Source organism: Papio anubis, chromosome 13 (assembly GCF_008728515.1).
Source record: "Papio anubis isolate 15944 chromosome 13, Panubis1.0, whole genome shotgun sequence".
Taxonomy (NCBI): Eukaryota; Metazoa; Chordata; class Mammalia; order Primates; family Cercopithecidae; genus Papio; species Papio anubis.
In genome coordinates, this window is record NC_044988.1 from 17,817,666 (window position 1) to 17,836,538 (window position 18,873).

An 18,873-nucleotide genomic window follows, 5' to 3' on the forward strand; every position below is an offset into this window, starting at 1 on the left:
ATATCAAACAGAAAAATTATACTCAGGTATCCTGTAGAAGGGAGCAATTTTTATCAAGTGTTTCAAAAATATTACACTATAAGATAAAACGAAATTAAGTCACCAAAAGGCATGAGACAAAAATATAAGCTAGAGATATTAAAATATTACGGTAGGCTTTAAAATGTATACATTAATAAATGAGACCCCTTTCTGTACTTAGGGGTCATTTTTAAGCTTCTTCGCAAATTTTCACCTTAGGACCTAGCCCTAGAGTAGCAGGTATTTTATAACTGATAAGGGTTAGTCAATAAAACATATTAGAAAACATCTTCTTTAAATAACAGCAGTAAGTCACCAATGGCTAAGTAGAACTTTACCTTTTTCTCAACTAAAATAAATGGACTTAATTTATTAAATGTCAAAAATTCATTAAAAATATTATTTCTATTAAGTCTTCTTATCAACAGAGGAACTCAGGATTCCCGGAAAAGGAGTAAGGTTTCCGTGGCTAGTATTCACGTAGCTGAGAGCACCATAATCTAATGGACTGCCCTACGATAAACTGAACGCTCACTGATGTTTCCCAACAGGGTTAAGTCAAAACTGCCCTCTGCCCTCTGCCCCATCTGTGTTAACTACAGAGCAATTAACCTGCCAAGATTTTACTGCTTTATCTTACAGTCCCACTAAGAAACATAAAACCCCGTGCCTTTTAAAGACCAAAAGGAAGGGAAATGTGTATTAAGAGTACACAGTATAACACAGATTTGTTACTGATGTAATTTAAGATACATTATAAACTAGCAGGATAGATACATATATATATATATATGCTTTAGAAGAAAAACAAAACAAAGATCAAGCCAAAGAATTAAAGAGGGCATAGACTGGAGTATTAAAATAAACGTATACTACATAACCACCACTTAGGAAGACCTGCTGAGAAAAATATGTATCATGTTAAAATTCTTCTCCCTATCCTTCCTAGGCCTTTATTATCTTTGGGTGCCTTACTTAAAATTAATAACAAACAAAAGCCTCTCTTATCTCAAACCACAATACAAAATAAACTACTTCTTCCTGTTTCCTTGATGGGCCATTCAAGAAAATAAACATTAAAATGGAGTGAACTTTAAACTTAAGCAAGTAAGTACTCCATTAAGATAATTAATTTAATTCTGAAAAATAGCAATGATGTCTGAAAATACACAGCAATGAAGTGGCAGACACAGCCTCAATGCCATTAATAGCTTTTTACTGGATTCTCTGTAACAAAGATTTCCCTGCAGTTTCAAGTTTGGCACAAAGGGCAGAAAAGGACCACTGGAGAATCAAATTCACAAGAAATGTCTTTTCAAATGTTGTCTTTCTGTCAGCAGAAAGAGGAGTTCTTTTTAATCGCAGGTCCCCAACTGCTTGACCACAAGGGACTGACAAGTCATTGACCAAGCAGGAGCTAGCAAGGACAGAGCCACAGTCACCAACATCCCTGGGAATTTGGGGCACTTCCAACTGAAGGCCAGGCAGCAGTTTTCTTGTTCACCCCCACTCCAACTCTACTACGCTATCAACAGCAGAATAACTCTCAAAAAACATGCATCTTCCTTAGAAACAACAACATCTCCGTAGCAATGAGCACACTTTGTGCTATTTTGGTTTCTAAAAAAAGTGCAAGTGCAAGGTGAACCTGTTGTATCTTGTGCCAGAAATCAAGAAAGCTTTCTAGACTAACGGATATTGTGTCAACAGGACAATGAGTCAAATTGAAGGGATCCCCACTGGCAAAACTTGAGACAATCTCAGCATCGTTAAGAATAATGACTTAATAGGTTATAACACATTTTTAAAATACATTTTCAGGAATGGAGTTTTTGGTACCCCAAGAAAACAGGTGAAGATGTGGGGCACTCTGGGGCCAAGGACTAGACAGAGAATGACTCTCAGGCCAGTGCCAGCTCCTAAGTTCACGGCTAGCTGGCTCCCAAGCCTACAACCATACTACTACTCATCCACCAGGAGCTAGCCAAGCTGTGAGCTGCTCGCTCTGAGCATATGTGCCTCAATCCAACCAGGAGACATTGTTCCATTCTAGGAGAGAAGGGAAGACTCAGCAGACCTTGAAAGGAGCCAAAAAGGAAGAGGCAACAGACTCTGAAATAGAGCAGCAAGCACAGGGAAGGGCCCATTACTGGGCTGGTAGCCATACTTCTTGGCTTGTGAAGACACTATTTACTATGGACAGTTGTTCTGCTGGCCTCACTCCTGTCTGTAAGTCGGGCTAGGTGTGAGAAAGCACAGTCTGGCTGACATCTGGGAAGCGTCACAATAAAGTGGCCTCGGAGCGACTGGAATCCTTATCATCTATGTGAACAAGTCACTTAACATTTCTGATGCTCTGTTTCTTCATGTAAAAAGTGAGAACAGTTACAAAATCTACCTCCCAAGGTTGCTGGAAGAATTGTATGACATGATGCATATAAAACTTTAGCAGAGTGTATTAGTCTGTTCTCATGCCGCTAATAAGGACATACCCAAGACTGGGTAATTTATAAAGGAAAGAGGTTTAATTGATTCACAGTTAAGCATGGCTGAGGAGGCTTCAGGAAGCTTAAAATCATGGTGGAAGGGGAAGCAAACCTGCCCTTCTTCACATGGCAGCAGGAAGGAGAAGCATGAGAGCTGAGTGAAGGGGGAAACCCCTCATAAAACCATCAGATCTTGTGAGAACTTACCATCACAAGACTAGCATGGGAAAAATTGCTCTTGATTTAATTACCACTCCCGAGGTCCCTCCCACCACGTATAGGGATAGTAGGAACTATAATTCAAGATGAGATTTGGGTGGGGACATAGCCCAACCATATCACACAGTGTTTGGCAAATAATAAACACTCAATAAATGGTGACTGCTAGTATTAAGGAAAGGTACCATAAGTCCACCTTTTCATATGTACAGAGAGTGAGGAAGTGAGGAGAGGAGAAAACAGGAAAAGCTCTTTACAGAATATTAATTTGAAAGGAAAGAAATAACTTAAAATTTACTGTTTACCACGTCAAATGTATTAACTAATGCAGGACAGACTCAGCCATCAGTATTAGAACCACTGGGTCAAAAGTTGCAGGGAAACAGGTTACTCATAGTGCCCAGGTATCACCCGATGGATCATCTAGCTTCACCAGTGATATGATACAACTGGAAATACACATCACCTAGTTAGTATTCCTACTAAAAACACTTAACCTAAATCTAAACTTGAGAAAACAATCAGAAACAATCAGACAAATGTAGACTGTGGAAGAGTCCAGAAAACTGGCCTGGTATCGTCAAAATGCCAGTATCTTAAAGCAAAATGCTTTGGGACACTGTGATTTAAAGAAGAGTAAAACGACATGACAGCAAAACAATTTTTGAATTGAATCCTGGATTGAAGAAAAAAGTGCTATCAAGGACATTTTGTGGACAACGGGAGAAATATGATTATGAACTGTAACACTGGTATAGGAATGTGTTGATGGTATTGTGCTTATACAGGAAGATGTCCTTGTTCATAGAAGAAGCACACTGAAATATTAGGGGGTGAAACAGCATGACTGCCTTTTACTTTCAATCAGTTCAGCACATTCCAAAAAGTGCACATGTATCTGTTTGAGTATATAAACAGAGACAGAAAGCAAAAGTAACAACATGTTAACTGGTAAATCTAGGTGATGAGTATACAGTGTTTGCTTTACTATTCATTCAATTTCCCTGTAGTTGTAGAGGCTGGGAAAATAAGATGTGCCCTTCTTACCTTACTTTAACAAATATGTCTAGAAAAAGCTAAAAGTTAAGTGAATATATGGAAAGAAGCAAGAATAAAAAGAACAAAGGAAGAAACTTCTCAAGCTAAGCTTATCTGTAACTCATTCCTGATGACTTACAACATGAGATTTACTACAGACAGAAGACATGCATTTAGAGCAATCCAAGTAAGATTATCACTGAAAGGATAAGTTTCTCAAGCTAAACAAACCACAGATCTCTGTAGTCCTCCAAATCTCTGGACTGGTCTTAAGGGGATGGCAAGTAACAACCAAAGCAAGCAAATCATGAGATCTGTGCCAGCGGCTCCATTGTCCTAACTTGTAGTTTAACTCATGAAGTAATAATGGCAAGAAAAGAAAGGGAAAACTACAAAAACCCTGACTTATTAACTTTCCCATTAGTGATCCCATTAGCATATTTTACGAATTGGCCAAAAGTTTACTAGTAAATGTATAGCTAAGCAAATTAATAATGGAAATACAATTTCCCAGAAGCTTGTTTAAGCTACTTAAGGAAAATTTTTAGAGTCTTTAACATCTTACTGATACCAATGGTTCTATTTTGTGAGTTTTAGTCTTTAAAGTCACCAAGCTAAGGGACTGTACTCGGAAAAGCTTTCTTTAGTTACTTCAGAGTACTTTAAAAAAAAAAAAAAAGGTAAAGCTGAGTGAGGCACAGTGGAATGTATGTGCCTGTAGTCCCAGCTACTTGGGAGGCTGAGGCAGGAGGATCACTTGAGCCCAGGCATTTGAGGCTGTGGAGCACTATGATTATACCTATGAATAGCCACTATACTCCGACAAGGGCAACACAGTCAGACACCATCTCTAATTTTTTTTTTTTTTTTTAAGTAAAGCAACATTTAAAAAGTCTATCTACTTTAGGTTGTTCAGGAATCCTGCATTTGATCTTAGAACGTTAGAGGTGGAATGAACCTCAGATGTCATCTAGGAGACTTGCTTTCCAAAATTTTGACCACAATTTCTGTGTGTATGTCTATGTGCATGTGTGTCTACACAGAATATACACGTAAATGAACACAGTTTACCAAACACTACTATGTCATACTCTAGTATTTTCTATTGTCATCTATACCCTTTTGTAATTAAAATTTTAAAAAGTCTACTATGCCCACTGAATGCACTTCACTGTACACTCATGAGTCTCCTGAGCTACAATTTGAAGAACACTAAACCAGGTCCACACTCACTGTGTGATCTCCTAGGTGACAGAGTCAGTGGGAAATGGTATTAGCATCAAGAAATGGAGCACAAGCCCCTACCATTTAGCCCAGTGATGTACCTGCTGCCCGATTAGGACCCTTTCTCAACTAGGGTGGAAGGGGTAAGCAATGATTCATTCATAAAAATAAATGGAGGCAGCTCCTCTGGGGAAATAACCTTTGAACTGAGACCTGCAGGATGCAAATAACAGCACAGTGCAGAGAGCTGGGAGAATGAGAAGCAAGAGAAAGGCAGTTGAGAAGACCCAGAGCAAGACAAACGCTTGCCATGACCAGTAAAGAAAAAGGAAGCCTAGTGAGAATCCAGTGAGCAATGGGGAAGTCGGGTAGAATACGAGTATATTCTGGGAATCAGACTGTGCACACTAAGGGTTTTTGACTTTTATTTAAGAATAATGAGAGCTCTAGGCTATGGTGGGTTTTGGGGTTTGGTTTTGTTTTTTAAGCTGAACTTTTAGTTGCTCTTTAACTGGTATAAATCTGGATCGTATCGCTTTTTGGTTACATGTGTTGCAAATAACTTCTCCTAGTTTCTGGCTTGTCTACTCATTTTTTTAAAAGTATCTTTTGATGAACAGATGTTTTTCATTTCAAGTGAGTAATAAATACTATCAATCTTTTTCTTATGGGTTGGGCTTTCTATGACCCTTTTAAGAAATCCTACGCCAAGGAAAAAAAAAAAAAGATTCCCCCTTTTTTTTTTTTTTAAGTTTTAAAGTTCTTTTTAGGATTCTAGGATTGACTTCTGCATATGGTGACATGTATGTATCCAATTCTTTTCCACAAGAATAACCAGGCAGCCCCCCAGTAATACTTACTAGCGTCCATCTTTCTCCCCACTGATCTGCTTGTCCATTCTGACATATACAAGTGAATCAATTTCTTAGTATTTTAGTCTATTTCACTGGCCTATAAGAGGACCAATAAGTATTTTAAGGTTGAGTGTGTAAACCAGCTTAAACTGGCCTTTATAAACACTAATAAGTATTTTAAGCTAGAATACTAAAAAATAATAATTTTCTGAATCTGAGAGTGGCAAGAATGAAGGGCAGGAGACCGGCTAGTAGTGCAGGGGTTCAAACAAGAAAATAATGAATAACTTCAATTAGGGTTGCGGCAGTACACGTTGCAAAGAATAGAAGGAGTTGTGTTACTCTGAAGATAGAACTAGAAAGACGTGGTTATGGAAGACAGCAGAGTGAGACTAAGTGGAGGAATTCAGGACACCGTGGGAATTTGGAACATAAGTAACTGGGTAGATAGTTGTACCATTTACTCAGATGGGGCAGAAGAAAGAAGGAATGGCCATATGAATAGAATTTTGTCTTACACCTTTTTTCAGATTAGAAACTTATATGTTAAATGAAGATAAGCAAAGTGAAAAATAAAATTTAAAGCCACACATAATCTTAGCAGCCAAAGAAAACTACTACTATCATGGTGGGCCTATCCAGTATTTTTTGAATCCATGTTAGCATTTTTAACAAAAACAACATCAAACTATCTTGTGGTTTAATCTGTTTCTTCTTTTCCTGTTTATAATGTATCAAGAACATTTTTCCATATCTTTAATACACCTTGATTACATCATTTCTAACAGCTACATGGTATGCCATTGTACAGATACCTGAGTTCACTTAAATAGTCCCCTAGTGTTGGGTGTTCAGGTTGTTCCCAATATTTTGATATACATAAGTCATGACATTAACACAGAAATATATATACATCTATATATAGTCATACACCACTTAACAATAGGGATATTCTGAGAAATGAGTCTTCAGGCAATTTCATTACTGTGCAATTATAGAGTATATTTATCTAGATGGTATAACCTGCTACACACATAAGCTATACAATATGGCCTATTAATCCTAGGCTGCAAACTCGTACAGCGTGTTACTGTACTGAATATTGTAGGCAATTGTGTCAGAATGGTATTTATGTATCTAAACACAGAAGAGGTATAGTAAAAATACAGTATAGAAGACAAAAAATGGTACACCTATATAAAGCACTTATCATAAATGAAACTGGCAAGACTGGAATTTACTCTGAATGAGTCAGTGGTGAGTAAATGTGAAGGCCTAGGACATTAATGAATTACCACTACAGACTTTATAATTACTCTACACTGCTACACAAAATTTATTTAAAAAGTAATTTACTATGGTGTTATGACAGCTACAATGTCACTAGACAACAAAATATTTTCAGCTCCATTATAATCTTATGGGACCACTGTCATATATGTGGTCTGTCCTTGACTGAAACATCATTATATGGCATGTAACTATATATTTGAGTTAAGATAGTTCCTCTGCAAGGTATAGAATACCCAAAAATGGCATGAATTTTTTTTTTTAAAGGACTTTTTATTTCTCACACTACAAGTCCAGGGATGGATGGATGACCTAACATTATCAGGGCTCTGGGTCCCTGATTCATGTGGCCTCCCTTATATGCCATCCCCTCCCATCACAAGATGGCTGCCACAGCTCCACACATTACCTCACGCCTTCACACAACCATATTAAAATGCAGAAAGGAGGATAATTCTCTGTCCATAGGTTTCTCTTAAGAAGAAATCCACATCTTTTTATATTTCACTGACCTGGATAGGGTCACTTGCCCACAGTTCTTCTGTAAGGAAGGCTGGAAAGAGCACCTGGAATGCTTTAGCCTTCACAGCAGAGGGTAGCCTCTGCCTGCAAGAGAGAACCAACAAACAACAAAGCCTGCCTCAACATCTATCTTTGCTCAGAGGCCATTCTGAAGCTATTAGCTGAAGGAAACCCAAGAACAACCTCTGAGCTTTCAAGCCAAGTAGATCGCAACTTAAATTGTTTTTTCCTCTCAACAATTTCTTCTCCCAGATATTAATTTGTGCAGAGCTGTGTCTACAAATTGCTTCGAGTCAACCCAGAAACACTCTAGGGAAATAAAGAAAAAAAGCAACATTACTGCCACTTTGCTTCAGGACCATAGTGGCACTGCCCTTGATGGTCACAGAAAACAATCTGAGCAAAGATAAACTCTAACCATTTTTATGAATCTACCAAGAAAAAAAAAAAGCATGAGAATCACAAGAGGCAGAGTAGCTATGGAGCTGCCTTAAAAAGGATTCAAGAATGTACCATTTTGAGTTTTTTCTTAAGAGTTTGGGGTCAAAGGCACAGTTAGCTCTATTTAGTCAAAACCATTTTTTAAGCTTGCAATATTACTATATCTCATGAAATAATTGTTATTCACAAGTCAGGCAGACAAGGTTTTCTCAAGACAGAGAAATGGAAGCAGAGAAGACATATCACAAAGCAATGAAGTAATTTCAAAGACAGGACTCCCCACAACATAATGGCAATCCTGGTAAGTTCTAACTTGTTTCTATCTCCTGACTGGCCACTGGCCTGGTGGGGGCCCCTTTGTGGTCTTCACCACCAGTCACGTCCCCTGCCTCACCTACTGCTGCCTGCAATTAGAATACTAACAATAGTTCTTAATCAAGAAACCCTCCTACGTAAACTCCTGATTTCCAAGTTTCTGAACAACCACCCTAGAATGTGCCCTTACGCTGCTACGGGCAAATACTTTTTGTCTACATGCACCCCACATGATATTTTGTTAATTCATATCAAGATTTTGCACAGTCTTATTCTCATAAGGCATGGGTTCAAACTTGTTTGTGTCACAGGACCCTTTGTGAACACTCTTCTCCAAAAACTATACATAATCCTCTCCTACCAGCCACACACACACACACACACACACACACACACACACACACACACAGAGGCAATTCTGCAAGCACTCAGGCATCTAACTGACAGCCCAATGCCTAAGCATGAAATTCCAGAAGATCCAAGAACATGGGGTTAAAACACTTGCCTTAATAGCTGTGTTTATAACAACTTTAAGTTCTTGTTCGTAAGAGTAAGATACAACAGACAGGAAGCAACATCGCATAAGTCAAGAGTATTCAACTGATCTGTGGGACTAACATAATTCAGACAATTTAGACTAACCACTTAGTATGTGCACCCAGAATACCCAGTTTCCATTTTCCTTCCAACACTGAGCTCTGGCTGGACAATTCTATCAGTGGATCTCAAGATAAAGAGATTATTGATGCCATTGTGAAGGAAAGAACAGGGTCAAGAGAACAAATAAGAGACAAGTGTAGCATAAGGGTTCAATGTGTGAGCTCTGAAGTCAGCTGGAGTTTGAATCCCAGTTCTGTCACTCCTCTTTGCGTGGCCTTCAGAAAACAACTTATCTCTTCAAAGCCTTGGTTTCATTATTTGTAAAGTTGGAACAATATTTCCTTCCACATGGGGTTGATGTGAAGATTAAACAAAGTAATGCATGTAAATGCTTAACACAGAGCAAATACTCAATCACGTCTACTATATTTAGTGGCCCCCACCACCTTTTTCAAGAAAAGAATACAAGCCTACAGAGGTGATAAACCTAGAAAAATAACTATGACACAAAAGGACCCCAAGTTTTAAAATAAAAATTCCGTAATCATCAAAACAAATAGCCTTACACAATCATTCAACATTAGACTAGACAGCACTTTAATGGTTATCAGTTCCAGCCTTGCATTCTACAGATTAAAAAACCTAAATGAAATTCCTAATATCATAAGTGAAACCCAGAACTGTGTATTTTCTACCAATCCATGCACTTCCTTCTCTATCTTGGCTCAAAATTGTAGGGGGAATATCCAAATGAGAAAATATCCCAGAGTACCGTATTTAACAAACATCTATAGAAAATTATTATGAACAAATTACTGCACATTTATGAACAAATAGTTACTGAATATTTATCATACAAATATGTATTGAAAATTATGATACCTATCGTTATAGGCTTCATGGCTATAAAAGTGAATGAGATTTCACTAGCTAGTCAAGGGAAAGTGATGCATAACAAATCAATGGTAAGTGCAATGAGGACAATAAAACAGGCTAATGGGACAGAGAACGAATTAGAAGCAAAGAGTAAAAAGAGTGCCAGCCAAGGAAGTCCTTCCTCGGGAGATAATATCTGAGCTGACACTCTGAAAAGAGGCATAAGGAAGACCACTCTAGGATCCAGAGGACGGGCCCTCCAGAGTCAGAGGAGCTGGTGCACAAACCCTCAGTCGAGAACACACTTAGAGTAATCCAGGGACAGACGGAAGCGGCCAACATGGCTTAAGAACAGCTGAATGAAGAACATGAGTGGTATGTGACAGTGGAAAGGCTGGTGAAGGAGGGGTCACCTCACGAAGAATCTTGTAGGCCATGGTTAGAAATTCAGACTTTTTTCTAAATAAAAGGGGCAGCCATCAGGTTTTCCGGGGTTTTTCATTTGCTTGTTTTTTAAATTTTTTAGAAATGAAATCCAGCTGTTGCCCAGACTGGTCTTGAACCCTTGAGCTCAAGTGATTCTGTAGCATCCCGAGTAGATGAGACTATATATATAGACGGCACCACCACACTCATTGTGGCTTTAAGGAGAGGACCAATAGATCCTATTTCTATTTTATAAGAAGGTCACTCTGGCAGCTGTGTGTAGAATGAAATATAGAAAGACAAATGCAGAAACAAGGTAGACTATCAGGAGGAGGCTGGAAGAGTCTAGCTAAAGGCGTTATTTGGACCAGGAGGAGATGGAAAAATGCACTCAACCTTGAGAGAAACGTTAGGAGGCAGAACAGACACCATTTCTGATGACAGAAAGTGTTTACATTGAGCTTAGACCCTTTCCCTTCATCCATCAGCCACTCTTTAATATACTGATGATAAAGACCTGAAGTACTGAGGAGTGCTGCAAAGGGCAAGGAAATACAGGAAGAACAAATGCAAAATGGAATGGAGAATATCAATAATGAAAGCTATAGTCATCAAGACAGTATGGCACTGGCAAAAGAGACGGCAACAGTTGATTGGAGCAGTCCAGAAACAGACTCATACATATATGGTTAATTGATTTTCAACAATGGTGCAAAGACCAATCAATGGAGAAAGGATAGTCTTTTCAACAAATAGTGCTTGAAAAACTAATCCATGTCCATCTGAAAAAAAAAAAAACCCTCAACTTAATGCATATATCTTACCATAAACAAAAGTTACACTGAATCATAGGCCTAAATGTAAAACCTCTACAAGAAACCCCAGAAGAACATGTTTGTGGTCTTGGGTTAGGCAAAGATTACTTACAGACAGCACCAAAAGTAAGTCCATAAAGGAAAAAAAATGCCTAAGTTTAACTTTGACATTTTAAAATGCCTAAGTTTAATGTTAAATTATAAATTGGAAGAATTACAAAATACACACACAAAAAAAATCCAAAAAATTAAAGAACCCTTAAAACTCAATAATAAAATAAAACTGAATCATGAAAAAAAAAAAGAGGCAAAGATTTGAACAGACATTGTATTAGAAAAGATACAGAGATAGCAAAAAAGACACTTAACACCATTAATCGTTATGAAAATGCATTAAAAACATAGTATGTACTATTATGCACCTATTAGGATGGCTAAAAGAACCTCCCAAAAACCTGTAATTCCAAGTGCAGACAAAGATGTAGAGGAAAGGTTTTCTCACGTGTCATATATTAGTGAAACTGCAAAATAGTAGAATCACTCTGAAAAACAGTATGTCAATTACTTGGAAAGTTTAATGTGTACTTACCATGTAACTCAGCAATCCCACTTCTAGGTAATCACTCAAAAGATATAACTTACATTCACTTACTTAAAATATCCAAGTAAGAATGTTTCTCATGGCTTTATTCACCCAATTGTCCTTTAAGGAGTGAACAGATAAACTAGTATATTCATACAATAGATATCACTTTGCAATACAAAGACACTAACTACTGATATGAGCAACCACATGGACAAATCACAAATGCCTTATGCTAAGTGAAAGAAGAAAACTCGGAAGGCTACATGATATGTAATTCCATTTATATGGCATTGGCAAAAAGGCTCGCTTCGGGAGAAGAAACATTTTCAGTGGTTGTTGGGGGCTGCGATAGAAAAAAATGACTGACTACAAAGACTAACAAGGGATTGGGGTGGGGTGAACTAGCCTGTAGCTTGATTGTGTTACACAGCTGTATTCAGCTGTCAAAACTCAAAGACTTACACACTGGAAAGGGTCAATTTTACTTTTTGCAGATTACATCTCAATAAATCTGATGTAATAGAGAATATCAATAATGAATTTCTAAATTCCTAATCCAAATATCTGAAAATATATCTGCAAATATAAAAAAATACAAATTTGTAAATGTATGCAGCCTCATTCTTATGTTTTTTATTAACTGTTTCTCTTTACTCTGTTATCTATGGAAACTAGCTTTATTGAAATTAAAATGCGTTAATTAAAAGTTGATTATTTGTAGTACAAGGTAATATCAGCAAGTTTACAGCTACCAAAATTTTAATAGAATGATTTAAATGTAACTTGAGGATCATTTCAGAATATATTTCAGAAGACAATTTAAAATATCACTCAAAATGAAAATAAAATATGCCCCTGTAATAGGACATTGGTGAAAGTACTCAAATATTTACTGAACGAATGAATGAATGGACGTATCATTAAATAACTCTTGCTACTCACTAAAGAGTTCTAACCTTTTCACAAAGGTCTTAAGGACAACACTTAAGACCACAAATGCATCTTGGGGTAGTAGGATTCCCAAACCGGTTTCTTAGGGAGCTTCAAGGCAACAAAAGTCCTTAAAAACCTCACCTACGTGCTTGACAGTTAACCACAGTCATTAACCCTTTAGTTGCCTATCTGGTGTGAGACAGCCTCTCATAGCCCATGCTTCTTCCCTCCGTCTCAGCTTCCAGGGGCACAAAGCAGTCTGACACCACAAGGAAAAGGGTCTCTGACTATATAGAAGGTGGTAATGCTGCTTGTAGAAACACTGCTGGCAGGAAATCATCAGAGAATTACAAAAGTGGACACAAAACCAAAACAAAACAACCTACAAAATGGAGTGACACTCTGGAACTGCAAGCTTGCAGGTTGCCTTATTCTCTGTTTTAGTCTGTTTTTCTATATAACAGTTCCTCAGACCTCTGCATAACCTCAGCCTGCCGAGCTCTGTGGATCTGGGAAAACTACTTTCTTCTCAGCGGAATCCAATGCCCATATCCCTTCCTCAGATACATCTACCCAGACACATTCTGCAACTCTCATAACACTTTGAACTCAACTCTACAACGATGGAAGTGGGGGAGGAGGAAACGCTAGCTCAGCCCCAAACAGAAGAATTGTAGCACTGCTGGCTAGTACCAGTTTTGGAGGTGAGAGGATTGATAGACTGGCTTCTAGAAATTTCTTCCAGAGAAGCTTTGTCCTAGAAAATAATGGAGAGCACATCACAAGCACAAATCAGAAATCCTATTCCTTACCTAGTGTTTTCTGGGCGTCTCTGAAGTGCAGGCAGAGTTTTAAAATTACTTAAATATATGAGAGTCTTTGTTATGAGAGAAGGGAAATTACTGCCTCTTAGAGCCTCATCAAACTGTAGCAGAAAGATTAGATTATGAATACATCATTCAATAATGTAGTCCCCTGCTCCATGGCAAATGAACCAGCTCAGAAAAGAAAAAGGGTGAGGGGCAGGCATACCCACAGAAGAAAAAGAAAGAATGTGATATAAAACTGCTTTGGTTTTCCTGCCATGAGTTTGGGGAGCGCAGGTAAGCAAAGCCCTCCAAGTGAGTGTATCTTCAAGCCAGCCCCTTCTCCCACTGCGCAAGCTGTGTGGGTACACGATGCAGACAGTGGCCAGCATATTTTATAAAGCCTTTAAGCTCCAGGCACACTATTCAGTAAAGACAGTAACAAAGCTGAAATAACAATCTCTGAGGAATCTATTTTATAGCTCATTTTTAATTTCATTCTGTATTACATACATCTAGAAAAACACCAACAGTAATCAGCTGCAAGAAGCGGAAAAAGATAGAGAAGCTCACCTGTAAGTTCACTGAAAAATATTTATTTAAAAAGTAACACAAAAGCTGAGTTGTACAGTTGAGCTGTTAAAGAATATGTTTTATGCACATAACCCACATCAGAAAAAGAGCCCTGATTCTAGTACACGACTACAATTACCTACCTACACTGTAAAGCCCCCTTAAGTAGCTTCAGGCCGACAAAATCAAATCCTAAGTGTCTGACAGGAAAGTGGAGGGACAGGGCTTGGCTGCAGGTAATTTCGAAATGATCACAGAACAGGAGTAGGGACCTATGAAAAGTGAACCACAGAAGGGGAAAAACTCAAACTAAACACATATTCTCCAGCCTATCACTACTGTGGGCAACTGAAGCTCCATCTTACTTGAACCTCTTGTGGAATAGTATAGAAGGCATCTTACAGGTGTCCCCCCCGAAAAGAATGCGGGGAGCATTCCACTAACTCTGTTTCCCTGTGGGATTCAGGGTTACCCAATGCGGCTGTAATTCCTGCACATCCCAGGCTGTGCTTGTGGAAGTGAAGGGTGGATTTCCACAAAGGTTTCCCACAAAGCACAGGGGGAAAGCAAGCACTTCACGCTGTGGCTGACTGGAGGTGCTGTCAAGCTGTGGGACACATGTTGTAGTGGCAAGGGCTGGAGAGAAAGGAACTGAGGGGTACACGGTGGGCCCAGGAAGGAGAATACTTTTGTAAAAAACATAAATTTTTAAATTTAATTTCAAGTGGTGTGTTACTGGAGGCCATGTATCCACAGAGGTATACTTCCTACACTTGCGATGTAAGGGAGGGAAACACACACACACATTTTTATATATACCCACATATTTATATCTTTCCCTTTCTGCCTAATGGCTAAATCGTTTAAAAAGAATACAAGGAAAATGATCACGGTGGCTCATCCAAATGCCTTTGAAACTTAAAATGGCAGTTTTGAAATCTGTACCGGAAAAAGGGAGACATACATTTTTAAACAGTCATACTGCAAGACCCTCTTGCCATGTTGTCAATGTAGAATACACACACACACACACACACACACACATTTAAGGTTCAATCATATGACAAGGAGAATAAAACAAAATACTAAGCGGGGGGACCCCAAAGGTATTGTCTTTCTTTTTTTAAACTAAGTCAAACACATAGGATGGTAAAGGCAAAGGCATTTAAATCATTTCCTTAGTAATACAAGTAATATTTAAATAGATTTAATAGTGCTGCTCCAAACCAATGAATTATGGGTTTAAAACCTATTAAAATGTAATGTTTTTTTCCTGAGCTGAGAGGAAAGAGATTTAAATCCACTGAATTTTAATATTTCAGCTTGAGCTGCAGGAGGTAGAGAAAGTCCAAATGAACTATTCCATCAGCACCATTCAAGCATGAACATTTTAATCAGTTTTACTTCCTTGGAGTTCTCTAACACAGTTTACGCTGTCATTCTGAAAGCACTTAACACAGAGAGTGTGAAAAACCACCAAGGCTTGTTATTGCCTTCACAATTGATGGCAAATAATTTTGCAGACTTCCTATCATTAAAATGTCACTGCTAAAAATTGAGGTTCAGCATTTCTTGTGCTAAACTGCAATTCCTACAACACCATGGCATACCTGTTTCCTAAGGGTTTTTTGGGGGTGGGGGTGTGCTTTTTTCCAAACGCATACATTTCTATCATTTTTTTTTTCCCTCAGAGTTAGGTTTAAAAAGTGGGTTAGTTTCCAAAGGAAACCACATTGTCTATTTTCATAAGTCAAACATTTTCTTTTCCGCTATTCACACTGACTAAACTTTTTTTCTTAATGGTAGTTTCTTTGGTGAAATTCTTATGAGGTTCCAAGTCAGCCTCCTTTATTAAGCATAACCACATTCACACAGCATGTAGTGATTATATAGTGTAATGGATTTAAAAAGCATTTTAAGATAGTCAGATGACTCAATTTAATAATACAGGAAATGAAAACATCATTTCTAATTAGATCATATTACTGATTTAAAACTACAATTTGTGTGTTGTTCCAACAGTGTGATCTCGCAGAGCTTCTAATTTAAAAACACAGTGGCTAGCAGGACACATGACAAAATCAAACTAGATCCATAACATTCCCCTAACCCATCTGGGGGAACTTGGGGAAGGCCTGAAGGAAATGTGTAATACCGCCAATTCAAAACAAAACACAAAATATCAACGATGGGAAACCAACACAGGAATTTTCCTGATTTTCTTCCTTATAAATAAAAGATAAATGCTATTTAACTTATTTCAATCTATCAACAGTTTTAAACTGAACACGACCTGTGAAAGAAATCATTATAACTATGTTTCATTCCATTAAACACAACTAGCTTATTGTCAAGAGAACAGCCGCCTCTCCAGGTTTCGGGCTCACGTCAGCATTCTGCATTTAAACTGCATGGATCACTGGTTTGGCTCATTTACCAATGAAGGTAGAATAATATTGCAAAGTTAAAAAGGTGCTTCATCAGATTTCATTAAATCTGGGAACATTTGCTCTTGTCTGGATGGTGTGCATACATATAAAACAGACACATATGCAGTGAAAACTAAATGAGGGTCTGCAGCAGGGGCTTAGATGGGTCTCTGCCTCTCATAGGAAAACTGTCATTCCTTCAGTGCAGAAAATCACTGCTGACTACATTCTAAAAACCAAGTAACAAAAATCTGAGACAAAACTGACCCCTAGTTGGTTTTGGTAGTGGGTCAAAATACCACCATCTCACCCAGCCATCTATGCTCAAGGGACAGAGAACAGCAAGTGCCTTTAAAATACTACAACGTTACAACTCCAAAAACTACTGGATGCAAGCCACTACCATGGCTAAAAACACAAAGAGAACATCAGCAGCAAAAATTCGTCAAGTGAGTTTGTAACTGAGCTCTTTCCTTCTCACTTGGTTTGTGGCTCCCTAAAACTGATGGGTTTGTTTTCCTATTTCTGCAATCTATTTTCCGGAATAGTCAGATTATGTGATTTCTGACTCCATTTTCTGCTCAGATACCAAGAGTTTGGAACGTTCATCAGATCCAACTATATCCAAGTATATGCCGCTTTGATAGCACGTAACGCTACTTTGATAGTATATACTGTTGAGTTAGTTCTTTGAATAAGTTTTTAGGTCACAAAATTAAGTTAGCTTTATTTTAATAATTAAATCCATATAAACACAGTATGTCAGTAACTTGGCTGCAGTCTAATAAATCCTCATTTCCCCAAGAAAAAGCAATCTGTCATTCCATTCCAAATAAAGTATATAAAAATGAATAAATACAAAACTATATTAAAAATATTCTTGCTCTGAAGGGAAGGGAACTTGTTATGATTTTATATCTTCCCTCATATTAAGCAACATCCAACACAAAAACAAAGCGTTTTTTATTTAGCTTAATCTCTCCACTGTACAGTCACTGAAATACTCAAAAAAAGGGGAAAAAAAATAACCTATTCTGTTTTCCTAGAAAAGGCTGCCAATCAGACATAAGGCAGGATGGCTATCTGTATTTGAGCCATTCATACAAACAGTAAACACTAAGCTAAAAATGACCCAGCAACCTCTCCTGTTAGGGATCACTCTGCACATTCTCTCCATGTTAAACAGTAGAGACAGTAGAGAAATGCAGGTTCTACCCCTTCTGAGCCCTGGAAGATTTGGTAACAAAAATATCCACAGTGAATACAACACCTGCACTTGTACACACACTTCAAGGGAGCACAGCTGGTTTATACATATATACACACACACACACACACATCCACATACACTTAACTTTAAAATTAAACCTTTCTCAGCTTTTTAAAATTTAATATACTGCTGTTTCCTGGAGTTTTTGGAAATGAAAACCAATTGTGAAATGAATTCATCTCTACTATCCGTCCCGTCTCCTGCCCATCACAGAAAATGTATGACAAACATTATTCATGATTCTACATGGCTTCTTCTGATTCAGCCTCTTCTTTCCAAGGGGCACTTTGGAGGAAATAAAGGTCACTCTTTTCCATTCGTTACATCTACTAATTTCCTACCATTTTTTTTTTTTGGTCAGAGGGACACAAAATATAGCTCCAAATAGCCCATTAAAAAACAAGCTACAATCAGACTATTGCGCCCTCAACATCAGCAGTGATCCCAGAGTTCTGATTTCCTTGTTAAAAGACAGAGGAATAATTGAAGCAATATCTTCACTTCAGATTGATTATCAGGCGACCCTTATCCACATCTTCACTCAGCAATTTGAATTTTAATGAAAGTAAATGAAATAATTAGCATTTCAAAGTATGTTTGATACACTGACAGAAAAAAAAAAAAGACTTTTGTGTATAATCTATACACAAAAGAAAGTATTTGGGAGGGGATAGAAAGAGGAAAGTACAGTTGTAGTGTCTTCATTAGAATAACCCAAGGAACTGCCTGTACAATCTGCATAAATACAGAGGTGAATATTATCCTCTTTACAGCTGTGATTTCTCGCCTTTATTATTACTTCTAAGTTTCAGCACATTATTTTATTGCCTGTTACATTAATCTGAGAAAAAAAAAATATATATATATATATACAAGCAGAGTTGAAGTGACTGCCCAAACCCATGAATTCCAGCACAATTTCTACGCAACATTAATGCCACTATTGCTAGGAAGGATTTTCTAAATGGGCCACTGATTTTTTTTTTTTAAGTGTAGTTCATCGATTATTTCTACTTCAAAAGGACACTAACCCATAAGAGCCACTCATGACAGGGGAAGGAAGAGTAAGTAGAATGGGAGATGTGAAAATATACATCTCATTAAAAATGATAGTAAGATACTCTACATGTTTATTTGAGGAAAGATAAA

At 37.8% G+C, this 18,873-nt stretch overlaps 1 protein-coding gene across 22 annotated transcripts in view; it reads right to left on the reverse strand.

Moving 5' to 3' along the window:
• The window catches only part of LOC101026511 (transducin-like enhancer protein 4), a 157,026-nt gene that overhangs the window by 81,848 nt on the left and 56,305 nt on the right, over positions 1–18,873 (reverse strand). The window lies entirely within an intron of this gene.